This window comes from Osmia lignaria, unplaced genomic scaffold (assembly GCF_051020975.1).
Source record: "Osmia lignaria lignaria isolate PbOS001 unplaced genomic scaffold, iyOsmLign1 scaffold0005, whole genome shotgun sequence".
Lineage (NCBI taxonomy): Eukaryota > Metazoa > Arthropoda > Insecta > Hymenoptera > Megachilidae > Osmia > Osmia lignaria.
The window spans coordinates 7,536,883-7,552,966 of NW_027478162.1; positions in this window are offsets into that span (position 1 = coordinate 7,536,883).

The following is a 16,084-nucleotide window of genomic DNA, read 5'->3' on the forward strand; positions in this document are numbered from 1 at the left end:
CCTTTTTTGTATAGAATTAAGTTTCCCACAATTTAGGTTCTATGATATTTTTTGATCAGAAGCGTAGTTTTCGAGATATATCGAGATATTTAAACGATCCGAAGCCGCACCAACATAATAGAGATACAGAAACACCGTCGCCCCTTTCTTTGAGATAACTCTGCACCATTGCGAGCTGCAAATGCCACTTCCAGCTTAGCTGTGCAGAAGAAGACCAACAAGAAGAAGAAATATCTCGAAATATGTCCGTCAGGCCCCTTCCCTTGAGATAAATCTGCAAATATCTCGGAAACGAAGCGAGCTATGGCAAAATGTTAAGAGACCTGAATTGTAGAGAATTAAGTTTCCTACTTTTTATGTTCTATGATATTATTTGATCAGATGCGTAGTTCTCGAGATATATCAAGATATTTAAAAGTTCCGAAGCCGCACCAACATAATAGAGATACAGAAACACCGTGGCCCCTTTCTTTCAGATAACTCTGCACTATTGCGAGCTGGAAATGCCACTTCCTGTTTAGCTGTGCAGAAGAAGAACAACAAGAAGAAGAAATATCCCGAAATATGTCCGTCAGGCCCCTTCCCTTGAGATAAATCTGCATATATCTCGGAAACGAAGCGAGCTATGGCAAAATGTTAAGAGACCTTTTTGGTAGAGAATGAAGTTTCCTACTTTTTATGTTCTATGATATTTTTTGATCAGATGCGTAGTTCTCGAGATATATCAAGATATTTAAAAGTTCCGAAGCCGCACCAACATAATAGAGATAAAGAAACACCGTGGCCCCTTTCTTTGAGATAACTCTGCACTATTGCGAGCTGTAAATGCCACGTCCAGCTTAGCTGTGCAGAAGAAGAACAACAAGAAGGAGAAATATCTCGAAATATGTCCGTCAGGCCCCTTCCCTCGAGATAAATCTGCAAATATCTCAGAAACGAAGCGAGCTATGGCAAAATGTTAAGAGACCTTTTTTGTAGAGAATTAAGTTTCCTACTTTTTATGTTCTATCATATTTTTTGATCGGATCCGTAGTTCTCGAGATATATCAAGATATTTAAAAGTTCCGAAGCCGCACCAACATAATAGAGATACAGAAACATCGTGGCCCCTTTCTTTGAGATAACTCTGCACTATTGCGAGCTGCAAATGCCACTTCCAGCTTAGCTGTGCAGAAGAAGAACAACAAGAAGAAGAAATATCTCGAAATATGTCCGTCAGACCCCTTCCCTTGAGATAAATCTGCAAATATCTCGGAAACGAAGCGAGCTATGGCAAAATGTTAAGAGACCTTTTTTGTATAGAATTAAGTTTACCACAATTTAGGCTCTATGATATTTTTTGATCAGAAGCGTAGTTTTCGAGATATATCGAGATATTTAAAAGATCCGAAGCCGCACCAACATAATAGAGATACAGAAACACCGTGGCCCCTTTCTTTGAGATAACTCTGCACCATTGCGAGCTGCACATGCCACTTCCAGCTTAGCTGTGCAGAAGAAGACCAACAAGAAGAAGAAATATCTCGAAATATGTCCGTCAGGCCCCTTCCCTTGAGATAAATCTGCAAATATCTCGGAAACGAAGCGAGCTATGGCAAAATGTTAAGAGACCTTATTTGTAGAGAATTAAGTTTCCTACTTTTTATGTTCTATGATATTATTTGATCAGATGCGTAGTTCTCGAGATATATCAAGATATTTAAAAGTTCCGAAGCCGCACCAACATAATAGAGATACAGAAACACCGTGGCCCCTTTCTTTCAGATAACTCTGCACTATTGCGAGCTGGAAATGCCACTTCCTGTTTAGCTGTGCAGAAGAAGAACAACAAGAAGAAGAAATATCCCGAAATATGTCCGTCAGGCCCCTTCCCTTGAGATAAATCTGCATATATCTCGGAAACGAAGCGAGCTATGGCAAAATGTTAAGAGACCTTTTTTGTCGAGAATTATGTTTCCTACAATTTATGTTCTATGATATTTTTCGATCAGAAGCGTAGTTTTCGAGATATATCGAGATATTTAAAAGATCCGAAGCTGCACCAACATAATAGAGATACAGAAACACCGTGGCCCCTTTCTTTGAGATAACTCTGCACTAGTGCGAGCCGCAAATGCCGCTTCCAGCTTAGCTGTGCAGAAGAAGAACAACAAGAAGAAGAAATATCTCGAAATATGTCCGTCAGGCCCCTTCCCTTGAGATAAATCTGCAAATATCTCGGAAACGAAGCGAGCTATGGCAAAATGTTAAGAGACCTTTTTTGTATAGAATTAAGTTTCCCACAATTTAGGTTCTATGATATTTTTTGATCAGAAGCGTAGTTTTCGAGATATATCGAGATATTTAAACGATCCGAAGCCGCACCAACATAATAGAGATACAGAAACACCGTCGCCCCTTTCTTTGAGATAACTCTGCACCATTGCGAGCTGCAAATGCCACTTCCAGCTTAGCTGTGCAGAAGAAGACCAACAAGAAGAAGAAATATCTCGAAATATGTCCGTCAGGCCCCTTCCCTTGAGATAAATCTGCATATATCTCGGAAACGAAGCGAGCTATGGCAAAATGTTAAGAGACCTTTTTGGTAGAGAATGAAGTTTCCTACTTTTTATGTTCTATGATATTTTTTGATCAGATGCGTAGTTCTCGAGATATATCAAGATATTTAAAAGTTCCGAAGCCGCACCAACATAATAGAGATAAAGAAACACCGTGGCCCCTTTCTTTGAGATAACTCTGCACTATTGCGAGCTGTAAATGCCACGTCCAGCTTAGCTGTGCAGAAGAAGAACAACAAGAAGGAGAAATATCTCGAAATATGTCCGTCAGGCCCCTTCCCTCGAGATAAATCTGCAAATATCTCAGAAACGAAGCGAGCTATGGCAAAATGTTAAGAGACCTTTTTTGTAGAGAATTAAGTTTCCTACTTTTTATGTTCTATCATATTTTTTGATCGGATCCGTAGTTCTCGAGATATATCAAGATATTTAAAAGTTCCGAAGCCGCACCAACATAATAGAGATACAGAAACATCGTGGCCCCTTTCTTTGAGATAACTCTGCACTATTGCGAGCTGCAAATGCCACTTCCAGCTTAGCTGTGCAGAAGAAGAACAACAAGAAGAAGAAATATCTCGAAATATGTCCGTCAGACCCCTTCCCTTGAGATAAATCTGCAAATATCTCGGAAACGAAGCGAGCTATGGCAAAATGTTAAGAGACCTTATTTGTAGAGAATTAAGTTTCCTACTTTTTATGTTCTATGATATTATTTGATCAGATGCGTAGTTCTCGAGATATATCAAGATATTTAAAAGTTCCGAAGCCGCACCAACATAATAGAGATACAGAAACACCGTGGCCCCTTTCTTTCAGATAACTCTGCACTATTGCGAGCTGGAAATGCCACTTCCTGTTTAGCTGTGCAGAAGAAGAACAACAAGAAGAAGAAATATCCCGAAATATGTCCGTCAGGCCCCTTCCCTTGAGATAAATCTGCATATATCTCGGAAACGAAGCGAGCTATGGCAAAATGTTAAGAGACCTTTTTGGTAGAGAATGAAGTTTCCTACTTTTTATGTTCTATGATATTTTTTGATCAGATGCGCAGTTCTCGAGATATATCAAGATATTTAAAAGTTCCGAAGCCGCACCAACATAATAGAGATACAGAAACACCGTGGCCCCTTTCTTTGAGATAACTCTGCACTATTGCGAGCTGCAAATGCCACTTCCAGCTTAGCTGTGCAGAAGAAGACCAACAAGAAGAAGAAATATCTCGAAATATGTCCGTCAGGCCCCTTCCCTTGAGATAAATCTGCAAATATCTCGGAAACGAAGCGAGCTATGGCAAAATGTTAAGAGACCTTATTTGTAGAGAATTAAGTTTCCTACTTTTTATGTTCTATGATATTATTTGATCCGATGCGTAGTTCTCGAGATATATCAATATATTTAAAAGTTCCGAAGCCGCACCAACATAATAGAGATACAGAAACACCGTGGCCCCTTTCTTTCAGATAACTCTGCACTATTGCGAGCTGGAAATGCCACTTCCTGTTTAGCTGTGCAGAAGAAGAACAACAAGAAGAAGAAATATCCCGAAATATGTCCGTCAGGCCCCTTCCCTTGAGATAAATCTGCATATATCTCGGAAACGAAGCGAGCTATGGCAAAATGTTAAGAGACCTTATTTGTAGAGAATTAAGTTTCCTACTTTTTATGTTCTATGATATTATTTGATCAGATGCGTGGTTCTCGAGATATATCAAGATATTTAAAAGTTCCGAAGCCGCACCAACATAATAGAGATACAGAAACACCGTGGCCCCTTTCTTTCAGATAACTCTGCACTATTGCGAGCTGGAAATGCCACTTCCTGTTTAGCTGTGCAGAAGAAGAACAACAAGAAGAAGAAATATCCCGAAATATGTCCGTCAGGCCCCTTCCCTTGAGATAAATCTGCAAATATCTCGGAAACGAAGCGAGCTATGGCAAAATGTTAAGCGACTTTATTTGTAGAGAATTAAGTTTCCTACTTTTTACGTTCTATGATATTTTTTGATCAGATGCGTAGTTCTCGAGATATATCAAGATATTTTAAAGTTCCGAAGCCGCACCAACATAATAGAGATACAGAAACACCGTGGCCCCTTTCTTTGAGATAACTCTGCACTACTGCGAGCTGGAAATGCCACTTCCAGTTTAGCTGTGCAGAAGAAGAACAACAAGAAGAAGAAATATCTCGAAATATGTCCGTCAGGCCCCTTCCCTTGAGATAAATCTGCAAATATCTCGGAAACGAAGCGAGCTATGGCAAAATGTTAAGAGACCTTTTTTGTTGAGAATTAAGTTTCCTACTTTTTATGTTCCACGATATTTTTTGATCAGATGCGTAGTTCTCGAGATATATCAAGATATTTAAAAGTTCCGAAGCCGCACCAACATAATAGAGATACAGAAACACCGTGGCCCCTTTCTTTGAGATAACTCTGCACTATTGCGAGCTGTAAATGCCACGTCCAGCTTAGCTGTGCAGAAGAAGAACAACAAGAAGAAGAAATATCTCGAAATATGTCCGTCAGGCCCCTTCCCTCGAGATAAATCTGCAAATATCTCGGAAACGAAGCGAGCTATGGCAAAATGTTAAGAGACATTTTTTGTAGAGAATTAAGTTTCCTACTTTTTATGTTCTATGATATTTTTTGATCGGATGCGTAGTTCTCGAGATATATCAAGATATTTAAAAGTTCCGAAGCCGCACCAACATAATAGAGATACAGAAACACCGTGGCCCCTTTCTTTGAGATAACTCTGCACTATTGCGAGCTGCAAATGCCACTTCCAGCTTAGCTGTGCAGAAGAAGAACAACAAGAAGAAGAAATATCTCGAAATATGTCCGTCAGACCCCTTCCCTTGAGATAAATCTGCAAATATCTCGGAAACGAAGCGAGCTATGGCAAAATGTTAAGAGACCTTTTTTATAGAGAATTATGTTTCCCACAATTTACGTTCTATGATATTTTTTGATCAGAAGCGTAGTTTTCGAGATATATCGAGATATTTAAAAGATCCGAAGCCGCACCAACATAATAGAGATACAGAAACACCGTGGCCCCTTTCTTCGAGATAACTCTGCACTATTGCGAGCTGCAAATGCCACTTCCAGCTTAGCTGTGCAGAAGAAGACCAACAAGAAGAAGAAATATCTCGAAATATGTCCGTCAGGCCCCTTCCCTTGAGATAAATCTGCAAATATCTCGGAAACGAAGCGAGCTATGGCAAAATGTTAAGAGACCTTATTTGTGGAGAATTAAGTTTCCTACTTTTTATGTTCTATGATATTATTTGATCAGATGCGTAGTTCTCGAGATATATCAAGATATTTAAAAGTTCCGAAGCCGCACCAACATAATAGAGATACAGAAACACCGTGGCCCCTTTCTTTGAGATAACTCTGCACTATTGCGAGCTGTAAATGCCACGTCCAGCTTAGCTGTGCAGAAGAAGAACAACAAGAAGGAGAAATATCTCGAAATATGTCCGTCAGGCCCCTTCCCTCGAGATAAATCTGCAAATATCTCGGAAACGAAGCGAGCTATGGCAAAATGTTAAGAGACCTTTTTTGTAGAGAATTAAGTTTCCTACTTTTTATGTTCTATGATATTATTTGATCAGATGCGTAGTTCTCGAGATATATCAAGATATTTAAAAGTTCCGAAGCCGCACCAACATAATAGAGATACAGAAACACCGTGGCCCCTTTCTTTCAGATAACTCTGCACTATTGCGAGCTGGAAATGCCACTTCCTGTTTAGCTGTGCAGAAGAAGAACAACAAGAAGAAGAAATATCCCGAAATATGTCCGTCAGACCCCTTCCCTTGAGATAAATCTGCAAATATCTCGGAAACGAAGCGAGCTATGGCAAAATGTTAAGAGACCTTTTTTGTATAGAATTAAGTTTCCCACAATTTAGGCTCTATGATATTTTTTGATCAGAAGCGTAGTTTTCGAGATATATCGAGATATTTAAAAGATCCGAAGCCGCACCAACATAATAGAGATACAGAAACACCGTGGCCCCTTTCTTTGAGATAACTCTGCACCATTGCGAGCTGCACATGCCACTTCCAGCTTAGCTGTGCAAAAGAAGACCAACAAGAAGAGGAAATATCTCGAAATATGTCCGTCAGGCCCCTTCCCTTGAGATAAATCTGCAAATATCTCGGAAACGAAGCGAGCTATGGCAAAATGTTAAGAGACCTTATTTGTAGAGAATTAAGTTTCCTACTTTTTATGTTCTATGATATTATTTGATCAGATGCGTAGTTCTCGAGATATATCAAGATATTTAAAAGTTCCGAAGCCGCACCAACATAATAGAGATACAGAAACACCGTGGCCCCTTTCTTTGAGATAACTCTGCACTATTGCGAGCTGGAAATGCCACTTCCTGTTTAGCTGTGCAGAAGAAGAACAACAAGAAGAAGAAATATCCCGAAATATGTCCGTCAGGCCCCTTCCCTTGAGATAAATCTGCATATATCTCGGAAACGAAGCGAGCTATGGCAAAATGTTAAGAGACCTTTTTGGTAGAGAATGAAGTTTCCTACTTTTTATGTTCTACGATATTTTTTGATCAGATGCGTAGTTCTCGAGATATATCAAGATATTTAAAAGTTCCGAAGCCGCACCAACATAATAGAGATACAGAAACACCGTGGCCCCTTTCTTTGAGATAACTCTGCACTATTGCGAGCTGCAAATGCCACTTCCAGCTTAGCTGTGCAGAAGAAGACCAACAAGAAGAAGAAATATCTCGAAATATGTCCGTCAGGCCCCTTCCCTTGTGATAAATCTGCAAATATCTCGGAAACGAAGCGAGCTATGGCAAAATGTTAAGCGACTTTATTTGTAGAGAATTAAGTTTCCTACTTTTTACGTTCTATGATATTTTTTGATCAGATGCGTAGTTCTCGAGATATATCAAGATATTTTAAAGTTCCGAAGCCGCACCAACATAATAGAGATACAGAAACACCGTGGCCCCTTTCTTTGAGATAACTCTGCACTACTGCGAGCTGGAAATGCCACTTCCAGTTTAGCTGTGCAGAAGAAGAACAACAAGAAGAAGAAATATCTCGAAATATGTCCGTCAGGCCCCTTCCCTTGAGATAAATCTGCAAATATCTCGGAAACGAAGCGAGCTATGGCAAAATGTTAAGAGACCTTTTTTGTTGACAATTAAGTTTCCTACTTTTTATGTTCCATGATATTTTTTGATCAGATGCGTAGTTCTCGAGATATATCAAGATATTTAAAAGTTCCGAAGCCGCACCAACATAATAGAGATACAGAAACACCGTGGCCCCTTTCTTTGAGATAACTCTGCACTATTGCGAGCTGTAAATGCCACGTCCAGCTTAGCTGTGCCGAAGAAGAACAACAAGAAGAAGAAATATCTCGAAATATGTCCGTCAGGCCCCTTCCCTCGAGATAAATCTGCAAATATCTCGGGAACGAAGCGAGCTATGGCAAAATGTTAAGAGACCTTTTTTGTAGAGAATTAAGTTTCCTACTTTTTATGTTCTATGATATTTTTTGATCGGATGCGTAGTTCTCGAGATATATCAAGATATTTAAAAGTTCCGAAGCCGCACCAACATAATAGAGATACAGAAACACCGTGGCCCCTTTCTTTGAGATAACTCTGCACTATTGCGAGCTGCAAATGCCACTTCCAGCTTAGCTGTGCAGAAGAAGAACAACAAGAAGAAGAAATATCTCGAAATATGTCCGTCAGGCCCCTTCCCTTGAGATAAATCTGCAAATATCTCGGAAACGAAGCGAGCTATGGCAAAATGTTAAGAGACCTTATTTGTGGAGAATTAAGTTTCCTACTTTTTATGTTCTATGATATTATTTGGGCAGATGCGTAGTTCTCGAGATATATCAAGATATTTAAAAGTTCCGAAGCCGCACCAACATAATAGAGATACAGAAACACCGTGGCCCCTTTCTTTGAGATAACTCTGCACTATTGCGAGCTGCAAATGCCACTTCCAGCTTAGCTGTGCAGAAGAAGAACAACAAGAAGAAGAAATATCTCGAAATATGTCCGTCAGACCCCTTCCCTTGAGATAAATCTGCAAATATCTCGGAAACGAAGCCAGCTATGGCAAAATGTTAAGAGACCTTATTTGTGGAGAATTAAGTTTCCTACTTTTTATGTTCTATGATATTATTTGATCAGATGCGTAGTTCTCGAGATATATCAAGATATTTAAAAGTTCCGAAGCCGCACCAACATAATAGAGATACAGAAACACCGTGGCCCCTTTCTTTGAGATAACTCTGCACTATTGCGAGCTGTAAATGCCACGTCCAGCTTAGCTGTGCAGAAGAAGAACAACAAGAAGAAGAAATATCTCGAAATATGTCCGTCAGGCCCCTTCCCTCGAGATAAATCTGCAAATATCTCGGAAACGAAGCGAGCTATGGCAAAATGTTAAGAGACCTTTTTTGTAGAGAATTAAGTTTCCTACTTTTTATGTTCTATGATATTTTTTGATCGGATGCGTAGCTCTCGAGATATATCAAGATATTTAAAAGTTCCGAAGCCGCACCAACATAATAGAGATACAGAAACACCGTGGCCCCTTTCTTTGAGATAACTCTGCACTATTGCGAGCTGCAAATGCCACTTCCAGCTTAGCTGTGCAGAAGAAGAACAACAAGAAGAAGAAATATCTCGAAAAATGTCCGTCAGGCCCCTTCCCTCGAGATAAATCTGCAAATATCTCGGAAACGAAGCGAGCTATGGCAAAATGTTAAGAGACCTTTTTTGTAGAGAATTAAGTTTCCTACTTTTGATGTTCTATGATATTTTTTGATCGGATGCGTAGCTCTCGAGATATGTCAAGTTATTTAAAAGTTCCGAAGCCGCACCAACATAATAGAGATACAGAAACACCGTGGCCCCTTTCCTTGAGATAACTCTGCACAATTGCGAGCTGCAAATGCCACTTCCAGCTTAGCTGTGCAGAAGAAGACCAACAAGAAGAAGAAATATCTCGAAATATGTCCGTCAGGCCCCTTCCCTTGAGATAAATCTGCAAATATCTCGGAAACGAAGCAAGCTATGGCAAAATGTTAAGAGACCTCTTTTGTAGAGAATTAAGTTTCCTACTTTTTATGGTCTATGATATTTTTTGATCAGATGCGTAGTTCTCGAGATATATCAAGATATTTAAAAGTTCCGAAGCCGCACCAACATAATAGAGATACAGAAACACCGTGGCCCCTTTCTTTGAGATAACTCTGCACTATTGCGAGCTGTAAATGCCACGTCCAGCTTAGCTGTGCAGAAGAAGAACAACAAGAAGAAGAAATATCTCGAAATATGTCCGTCAGGCCCCTTCCCTTGAGATAAATCTGCAAGTATCTTGGAAACGAAGCGAGCTATGGCAAAATGTTAAGAGACCTTTTTTGTAGAGGATTAAGTTTCCTACTTTTTATGTTCTATGATATTTTTTGATCAGATGCGTAGTTCTCGAGATATATCAAGATATTTAAAAGTTCCGAAGCCGCACCAACATAATAGAGATACAGAAACACCGTGGCCCCTTTCTTTGAGATAACTCTGCACTATTGCGAGCTGCAAATGCCACTTCCAGCTTAGCTGTGCAGAAGAAGAACAACAAGAAGAAGAAATATCTCGAAATATGTCCGTCAGGCCCCTTCCCTTGAGATAAATCTGCAAATATCTCGGAAACGAAGCGAGCTATGGCAAAATCTTAAGCGACTTTATTTGTAGAGAATTAAGTTTCCTACTTTTTACGTTCTATGATATTTTTTAATCAGATGCGTAGTTCTCGAGATATATAAAGATATTTTGAAGTTCCGAAGCCGCACCACCATAATAGAGATACAGAAACACCGTGGCCCCTTTCTTCGAGATAACTCTGCACTATTGCGAGCTGCAAATGCCACTTCCAGCTTAGCTGTGCAGAAGAAGAACAACAAGAAGATGAAATATCTCGAAAAATGTCCGTCAGGCCCCTTCCCTTGAGATAAATCTGCAAATATCTCGGAAACGAAGCGAGCTATGGCAAAATGTTAAGAGACCTTATTTGTAGAGAATTAAGTTTCCTACTTTTTATGTTCTATGATATTTTTTGATCAGATGCGTAGTTCTCGAGATATATCAAGATATTTAAAAGTTCCGAAGCCGCACCAACATAATAGAGATACAGAAACACCGTGGCCCCTTTCTTTGAGATAACTCTGCACTATTGCGAGCTGTAAATGCCACGTCCAGCTTAGCAGTGCAGAAGAAGAACAACAAGAAGAAGAAATATCTCGAAATATGTCCGTCAGGCCCCTTCCCTCGAGATAAATCTGCAAATATCTCGGAAACGAAGCGAGCTATGGCAAAATGTTAAGAGACCTTTTTTGTAGAGAATTAAGTTTCCTACTTTTTATGTTCTATGATATTTTTTGATCGGATGCGTAGCTCTCGAGATATATCAAGATATTTAAAAGTTCCGAAGCCGCACCAACATAATAGAGATACAGAAACACCGTGGCCCCTTTCTTTGAGATAACTCTGCACTATTGCGAGCTGCAAATGCCACTTCCAGCTTAGCTGTGCAGAAGAAGAACAACAAGAAGAAGAAATATCTCGAAATATGTCCGTCAGACCCCTTCCCTTGAGATATATCTGCAAATATCTCGGAAACGAAGCGAGCTATGGCAAAATGTTAAGAGACCTTTTTTGTAGAGAATTATGTTTCCCACAATTTACGTTCTATGATATTTTTTGATCAGAAGCGTAGTTTTCGAGATATATCGAGATATTTAAAAGATCCGAAGCCGCACCAACATAATAGAGATACAGAAACACCGTGGCCCCTTTCTTCGAGATAACTCTGCACTATTGCGAGCTGCAAATGCCACTTCCAGCTTAGCTGTGCAGAAGAAGACCAACAAGAAGAAGAAATATCTCGAAATATGTCCGTCAGGCCCCTTCCCTTGAGATAAATCTGCAAATATCTCGGAAACGAAGCGAGCTATGGCAAAATGTTAAGAGACCTTATTTGTGGAGAATTAAGTTTCCTACTTTTTATGTTCTATGATATTATTTGATCAGATGCGTAGTTCTCGAGATATATCAAGATATTTAAAAGTTCCGAAGCCGCACCAACATAATAGAGACACAGAAACACCGTGGCCCCTTTCTTTGAGATAACTCTGCACTATTGCGAGCTGCAAATGCCACTTCCAGCTTAGCTGTGCAGAAGAAGAACAACAAGAAGAAGAAATATCTCGAAAAATGTCCGTCAGGCCCCTTCCCTTGAGATAAATCTGCAAATATCTCGGAAACGAAGCGAGCTATGGCAAAATGTTAAGAGACCTTATTTGTAGAGAATTAAGTTTCCTACTTTTTATTTTCTATGATATTTTTTGATCAGATGCGTAGTTCTCGAGATATATCAAGATATTTAAAAGTTCCGAAGCCGCACCAACATAATAGAGATACAGAAACACCGTGGCCCCTTTCTTTGAGATAACTCTGCACTATTGCGAGCTGCAAATGCCACTTCCAGCTTAGCTGTGCAGAAGAAGAACAACAAAAAGAAGAAATATCTCGAAATATGTCCGTCAGGCCCCTTCCCTTGAGATAAATCTGCAAATATCTCGGAAACGAAGCGAGCTATGGCAAAATGTTAAGAGACCTCTTTTGTAGAGAATTAAGTTTCCTACTTTTTATGTTCTATGATATTTTTTGATCAGATGCGTAGTTCTCGAGATATATCAAGATATTTAAAAGTTCCGAAGCCGCACCAACATAATAGAGATACAGAAACACCGTGGCCCCTTTCTTTGAGATAACTCTGCACTATTGCGAGCTGGAAATGCCACGTCCAGCTTAGCTGTGCAGAAGAAGAACAACAAGAAGAAGAAATATCTCGAAATATGTCCGTCAGGCCCCTTCCCTCGAGATAAATCTGCAAATATCTCGGAAACGAAGCGAGCTATGGCAAAATGTTAAGAGACCTTTTTTGTAGAGAATTAAGTTTCCTACTTTTTATGTTCTATGATATTTTTTGATCGGATGCGTAGCTCTCGAGATATATCAAGATATTTAAAAGTTCCGAAGCCGCACCAACATAATAGAGATACAGAAACACCGTGGCCCCTTTCTTCGAGATAACTCTGCACTATTGCGAGCTGCAAATGCCACTTCCAGCTTAGCTGTGCAGAAGAAGACCAACAAGAAGAAGAAATATCTCGAAATATGTCCGTCAGGCCCCTTCCCTTGAGATAAATCTGCAAATATCTCGGAAACGAAGCGAGCTATGGCAAAATGTTAAGAGACCTTATTTGTGGAGAATTAAGTTTCCTACTTTTTATGTTCTATGATATTATTTGATCAGATGCGTAGTTCTCGAGATATATCAAGATATTTAAAAGTTCCGAAGCCGCACCAACATAATAGAGATACAGAAACACCGTGGCCCCTTTCTTTGAGATAACTCTGCACTATTGCGAGCTGCAAATGCCACTTCCAGCTTAGCTGTGCAGAAGAAGAACAACAAGAAGAAGAAATATCTCGAAAAATGTCCGTCAGGCCCTTTCCCTTGAGATAAATCTGCAAATATCTCGGAAACGAAGCGAGCTATGGCAAAATGTTAAGAGACCTTATTTGTAGAGAATTAAGTTTCCTACTTTTTATGTTCTATGATATTTTTTGATTAGATGCGTAGTTCTCGAGATATATCAAGATATTTAAAAGTTCCGAAGCCGCACCAACATAATAGAGATACAGAAACACCGTGGCCCCTTTCTTTGAGATAACTCTGCACTATTGCGAGCTGCAAATGCCACTTCCAGCTTAGCTGTGCAGAAGAAGAACAACAAAAAGAAGAAATATCTCGAAATATGTCCGTCAGGCCCCTTCCCTTGAGATAAATCTGCAAATATCTCGGAAACGAAGCGAGCTATGGCAAAATGTTAAGAGACCTCTTTTGTAGAGAATTAAGTTTCCTACTTTTTATGTTCTATGATATTTTTTGATCAGATGCGTAGTTCTCGAGATATATCAAGATATTTAAAAGTTCCGAAGCCGCACCAACATAATAGAGATACAGAAACACCGTGGCCCCTTTCTTTGAGATAACTCTGCGCTATTGCGAGCTGGAAATGCCACTTCCAGTTTAGCTGTGCAGAAGAAGAACAACAAGAAGAGGAAATATCTCGAAATATGTCCGTCAGGCCCCTTCCCTTGAGATATATCTGCAAATATCTCGGAAACGAAACGAGCTATGGCAAAATGTTAAGAGACCTTTTTTGTAGAGAATTATGTTTCCTACAATTTATGTTCTATGATATTTTTTGATCAGAAGCGTAGTTTTCGAGATATATCGAGATATTTAAAAGTTCCGAAGCCGCACCAACATAATAGAGATACAGAAACACCGTGGCCCCTTTCTTTGAGATAACTCTGCACTATTGCGAGCTGCAAATGCCACTTCCAGCTTAGCTGTGCAGAAGAAGAACAACAAAAAGAAGAAATATCTCGAAATATGTCCGTCAGGCCCCTTCCCTTGAGATAAATCTGCAAATATCTCGGAAACGAAGCGAGCTATGGCAAAATGTTAAGAGACCTCTTTTGTAGAGAATTAAGTTTCCTACTTTTTATGTTCTATGATATTTTTTGATCAGATGCGTAGTTTTCGAGATATATCAAGATATTTAAAAGTTCCGAAGCCGCACCAACATAATAGAGATACAGAAACACCGTGGCCCCTTTCTTTGAGATAACTCTGCACTATTGCGAGCTGGAAATGCCACGTCCAGCTTAGCTGTGCAGAAGAAGAACAACAAGAAGAAGAAATATCTCGAAATATGTCCGTCAGGCCCCTTCCCTCGAGATAAATCTGCAAATATCTCGGAAACGAAGCGAGCTATGGCAAAATGTTAAGAGACCTTTTTTGTAGAGAATTAAGTTTCCTACTTTTTATGTTCTATGATATTTTTTGATCGGATGCGTAGCTCTCGAGATATATCAAGATATTTAAAAGTTCCGAAGCCGCACCAACATAATAGAGATACAGAAACACCGTGGCCCCTTTCTTTGAGATAACTCTGCACTATTGCGAGCTGCAAATGCCACTTCCAGCTTAGCTGTGCAGAAGAAGAACAACAAGAAGAAGAAATATCTCGAAATATGTCCGTCAGACCCCTTCCCTTGAGATAAATCTGCAAATATCTCGGAAACGAAGCGAGCTATGGCAAAATGTTAAGAGACCTTTTTTGTAGAGAATTATGTTTCCCACAATTTACGTTCTATGATATTTTTTGATCAGAAGCGTAGTTTTCGAGATATATCGAGATATTTAAAAGATCCGAAGCCGCACCAACATAATAGAGATACAGAAACACCGTGGCCCCTTTCTTCGAGATAACTCTGCACTATTGCGAGCTGCAAATGCCACTTCCAGCTTAGCTGTGCAGAAGAAGACCAACAAGAAGAAGAAATATCTCGAAATATGTCCGTCAGGCCCCTTCCCTTGAGATAAATCTGCAAATATCTCGGAAACGAAGCGAGCTATGGCAAAATGTTAAGAGACCTTATTTGTGGAGAATTAAGTTTCCTACTTTTTATGTTCTATGATATTATTTGATCAGATGCGTAGTTCTCGAGATATATCAAGATATTTAAAAGTTCCGAAGCCGCACCAACATAATAGAGATACAGAAACACCGTGGCCCCTTTCTTTGAGATAACTCTGCACTATTGCGAGCTGCAAATGCCACTTCCAGCTTAGCTGTGCAGAAGAAGAACAACAAGAAGAAGAAATATCTCGAAATATGTCCGTCAGACCCCTTCCCTTGAGATATATCTGCAAATATCTCGGAAACGAAGCGAGCTATGGCAAAATGTTAAGAGACCTTTTTTGTAGAGAATTATGTTTCCCACAATTTACGTTCTATAATATTTTTTGATCAGAAGCGTAGTTTTCGAGATATATCGAGATATTTAAAAGATCCGAAGCCGCACCAACATAATAGAGATACAGAAACACCGTGGCCCCTTTCTTCGAGATAACTCTGCACTATTGCGAGCTGCAAATGCCACTTCCAGCTTAGCTGTGCAGAAGAAGACCAACAAGAAGAAGAAATATCTCGAAATATGTCCGTCAGGCCCCTTCCCTTGAGATAAATCTGCAAATATCTCGGAAACGAAGCGAGCTATGGCAAAATGTTAAGAGACCTTATTTGTGGAGAATTAAGTTTCCTACTTTTTATGTTCTATGATATTATTTGATCAGATGCGTAGTTCTCGAGATATATCAAGATATTTAAAAGTTCCGAAGCCGCACCAACATAATAGAGATACAGAAACACCGTGGCCCCTTTCTTTGAGATAACTCTGCACTATTGCGAGCTGCAAATGCCACTTCCAGCTTAGCTGTGCAGAAGAAGAACAACAAGAAGAAGAAATATCTCGAAAAATGTCCGTCAGGCCCTTTCCCTTGAGATAAATCTGCAAATATCTCGGAAACGAAGCGAGCTATG